The sequence below is a fragment of the Delphinapterus leucas genome, chromosome 2 (genome assembly GCF_059928025.1).
Source record: "Delphinapterus leucas isolate spDelLeu-1000000601 "Yukka" chromosome 2, BTC_Dleu_Yukka2, whole genome shotgun sequence".
NCBI lineage: Eukaryota > Metazoa > Chordata > Mammalia > Artiodactyla > Monodontidae > Delphinapterus > Delphinapterus leucas.
The window spans coordinates 80128190-80132719 of NC_143130.1; the positions used below are offsets into that span (position 1 = coordinate 80128190).

The 4530-nt window shown below is 51.1% G+C and overlaps 1 long non-coding RNA gene across 1 annotated transcript; it reads left to right on the forward strand.

The window, feature by feature from the left end:
* The first annotated feature begins 1581 nt into the window (after nt 1-1581).
* On the forward strand, nt 1582-4058 carry LOC115802769 (uncharacterized). Its single transcript, XR_016392091.1, has 3 exons — nt 1582-1829; nt 2277-3177; nt 3645-4058. It is a non-coding gene; the product is annotated as an uncharacterized LOC115802769 (long non-coding RNA).
* The last annotated feature ends 472 nt before the right edge of the window (nt 4059-4530 follow it).

Consider the following 4530-nt stretch of genomic DNA (forward strand, 5'->3'; position numbering starts at 1 on the left):
TTTGACTCTGCACTGTCCCTCTAGAATTTTCTCCATCAAGGTTGCCCTCTCCCAGGGGGTTAACTCAAGCCTTCACCCCTGCAGGCATGAGTTTCGGGGACCGCTGTCTAAGGGACAGGGCTCTTATCTCTCTGGCAGCAGAGTGAACTCCTCAGAGCAAAGACCATTCCTTGTCTTTACCAACAAACCCGCACATAGTGGGTGCCAGACTTGGCTCTCGAACCATACAGGTAGTTTAGCTTCCTGCCAGGTAAAAGGACCTCACTAAAGTCTCCAGCATTAAAAAAAATGAAAAATCTCTTTCTAGTCTACCATAGGGAAAAAAATCTCTTGGCTGTGTAGGAGTGCTCTCGTAAGTCCCTACCGTGGGGTGTTACACACCATTGAAAAGAATAAGATCTCTATCTGCTCATGCAGAGGGATTTTCTTGGTGTATTTATTGTTCAGGGAGCAAAACAAGTGGCAGAGAATTGTACACTGTGTGAGGCAACTTTTGTAAAACAAACAGTGACAGAAAAGGAGTGACACCCTTTACGTGTGAATTTGTTTGGATGCACAAGGAGAAAAGGGCAAGTTTTTAATAACTGTTACCTTGGGTTACAGGCATAGGTAAAGGGACCGAGGGACGTAAGAAAACATGTTTGGGGGAAAGCGCTTATAAACAAAGACAAGAAATGTATGTACTAGGGTAGCCATTACAGGTGGTCATACAGGGGTTAAAACGAAAAACAAAAACAACTTGGAGTTCAATCCTGGAGTTTCACTTTAGCAGATGCAAACCACTCTATATAAGATAAACAACAAGGTCCCACTGTAGAGCACGGGCAGCTATAGTCAGTATCCTGTGACAAACCATAATGGAGAAGAATATGAAAAAGAGTGCATATATAGGTATATAACTGAGTCACTCTGCTGCACACCAGAAACTAACACAGCATGGTAAATCCAACTTTACTTCAATTAAAAAAAGTAAAAAAGACAAAAGAGAGGGCTTCTCTGGTGGCGCAGTGGTTGAGAGTCCGCCTGCCGATGCGGGGGACACGGGTTCGTGCCCCGGTCCAGGAGGATCCCACGTGCCGCAGAGCGGCTGGGCCCGTGAGCCATGGCCGCTGAGCCTGCGTGTCCGGAGCCTGTGCTCCACAACGGGAGAGGCCACAACAGTGAGAGGCCTGCGTACCACAAAAAAAAAAAAAAAAAAAGACAAAAGAGAGTCACTGTGGTACAACCACACATTGCAATTCCTCCTGCACATAGATAAACACAGAGAGAAGCTGGGGCAGAGCCCTCGGGTGGTGGTGAGACAGATTTTCCCCTCCTCCCCCTGCTCCTCTCCCCTCCCCCCAACCTTCCTTCTGCTCTTCCTCCCCTCCCTCACCTCCTCCAGGAAACTTGGCCGGGCTGTGGTATGGCTTGCTCTTTGCCCAGGGTCTGTCACACCACCAGAGAGCCGGTGAGCCTCCAGAGAGGGCAGGTCTGGGTCTTCCTCCTGCTTCTACCCCTCCCAGGATCTGATGAGATAAGTGACTTCCTCAAGGTCACAAAATCTGCCACCCACCAAAACAGGTCTAGCCCCCAGTTCCCCCAACTCCAAGTGTGTTCTTTCTCTCCTGCATCAGGTGGCTGGAGGAAACGAATGTGGACAGATTTTTGGGCTGCTCTGACATCCCTGCCCAGGGAATCCAAGTGAGCTGAGGGCCGGGTATGTCTGTCTGATACAAGGGAAGGCGCCCACCAGCTCCCACCATCCCGGGGGAGCTGGTTACAGGCAGCTCACTGTGTCAGCGAGTCTTCACTTTGCTGCCCGAAGGAGCCCCCTGATCCAGAGGCAGGTAAAAGCCCCGCTGGCACCCGCCGTCGGCCTGGGGATCACTTTTAGTGCCCGTACTCTTGCCAAATGTGCTGTTTTCTGCCTTTACCATATGCTGGGCCGCCTGGGGCCGGCGCCTAGGCTCTGCGGGCCTGGGTGCTCCCTGCCTCTGGGCCCCTCGCATCCCCACCTCCAAGCAGCCCTCCGGCCCACCCTGGCCTCTGCGGGCGAGCACTCCAAGGGGCTGCGGGGGCCCAGCGGAAGCACAGCCTCCAGGCCCACGCAGGCGCGGAGTGCCGGGAGAATCCGGCCTGGTCTGGGGTGGGGGCCTGTGCCCGCATCCGATCCCTGCCCCCCAACACCCCATCGTTGCCCATGTTCTCATCTCAGAATGTCACCATTTCCGTCTGCTTGCATAAGCCAGGAACTCGGGGCTCCACCTTAACACCTCCTTCTCCTTCATCTCCAGGGGAACTAATTGCCGAATCCTGTCCATTTCATCTCCTAAACATCCCTGGAGCTCATCCCTGCCCAACGTGCTCTCCTCTCCTGGCTGGACCACTGCAGGGTCTCCTACTGGGCGCCTTCTTCCCTTTTTGCCTCCCTCCAGACTAACCGAATGGGGATGTCTGGAGGTGAGACCAGGGTATGGGTCCTTCTCAAACTTCTCCATGCTTCTTACACATCTGGGGCTACAAATCACCACTCCAGGCCACTCTGCATAGCAGCCAAGATAATTGTTCTGAAACACCTATTTGATCTCTCACTCCCCTCTTTACAACCCCTCACAGGCTTCCCAGGTGGCTCCTCTGATCAAGACAACACTCCTTCCACAGCCCACTCATCCAGGCTCACCACTGCCACCCCCGATGTCTCTGGAAATCCTCCCCTCACCCTGGCCTTCCTCCAGCCCTTCTCATCCTCCACACTCCCTTTGGCCAGAATCAGCACATGGTCTTCCCCTCCTGGGAGCATCTCCTTCCGCATCCCACTCTCACAAGCTCTCGGGGAACTCTTCTCTCTTCCTTCTTCACACTTCTCTGTTTGCAGTTATACATTCCTAAGCATGACTGTTTGATTAATGTCTCCCTTTCCCCACTATGAAGGCAGAACTATGTCCGAATTTGTCATTGTCACAGCACACGCTAATCATTCAGGAATATTCGGTGGATTGAATGACTAGATAATTACAACACGCATTCAGGTGAAGGCAGTGATGGTGGATACACAACTGGGAAGATCACAACCCCAAACTGAAGGAGGAGGCATCTTATTGAGAGATAAAGGACTCACTGGACTTTTTCTGGCCAGAGCACTGGGGCAGGAGGAGGCTGCTCTGCATAGCGGGTGCGAACAAGGCTGTGGAACAGGTAATCCATAGGAAGTAGCAAATGGGAGATACGACTGGAAAGATGAGTTGTGACCAGATCACACAGAGCCTTGAGCTCCAGGCTAAGGGGTGTGGGCTTGATGCTGTGGGCCACGGGGAATCCTTGAACACTAAGTTTAGCACGGAGAGGCCTTCACTAGTATTTCCAGTATGAGGGCGGTATACAAGCATGTCATTGTGGGAAGGGATCTGAGCTCATTCAAGCCCAGCCCTTTCATTTAGGAGGTGAGAAAGTTGAGGCCCAGAGAGGGAAAGTAATTTCCTCAAGGGCACACAGCTGACTCCCAGTGCAGTGCTTTTTCAAAAGGAAAAGAAGGATCATCTCAATTACATCAGTCTAATTTCAGCCCCTTATTAATTTTTTACATTGCTTCCACCGATCAACCTCCTTTTCTTTGCCAATTATTACACAATATATTTGTTCATAAAAGTATTCCTCCTGGCTAGGGACTTCCCTGTTGGTGCAGTGGTTAAGAATATGCCTGCTAATGCAGGGGATGCGGGTTCGATCCCTGGTCTGGGAAGATCCCACATGCTGTGGAGCAACTAAGCCCGCGAGCCACAACTCCTGAGCCTGCACTCTAGAACCCGCGAGCCACAACTACTGAAGCCTATGCGCCTAGAGCCTGTGCTTTGCAACAAGAGAAGACACCGCAATGAGAAGCTTGCGCACCGCAATGAAGAGTAGCCGCCGCTCACCACAACTAGAGAAAGCCTGAGCACAGCAACGAAGACCCAACACAGCCAAAAATAAATAAATAAATAAATTTATTTTTTAAAAAAAGTATTCCTCCTAGCTCCTGCTCTGTTGGCCATAGCTGCTTAGACGGCCTGGCTTCTGGGACTAACTCTGCCACTTACATACAGTGGTGCCTTGGGTCATTCCCTCCCCTCTTGTGGACCTTTAGTTTCTAGCTTGCACTGTTAACTACAGACTTCCCAGAGAGAGTCAATATAGGGAAAGTCCTCTGCTAGGCCAGTCATAATGGAGATGAATGTTCAAAGGCCCTGTGGCACCCTCAAGCTGATAACTTTGTCCAGCAGCTAGGCCCAGAAATGGCCATGAAGACACTTTCCAAGACCTGACAATAATTCCCTGGTGAGCCTAGCTGGGCCTTTCTAACATTATTTTTAACACCTGCCCTCAGATGTTTTGAAGAGGCAAATGGAGGTGTCAGGCATGAGCGAGAACTCTGTGTGTAGAATGAGGCTCTGAGGGAGCTGCTGGTGAGCCCTGAGGCTACACAAGGATCTAAAAAGGAAGAGAAAAGTACACAAACTGCAGCTGGCCATCATTCCTCTTCTAAACCCTATTACATCATATCTCCCCAAG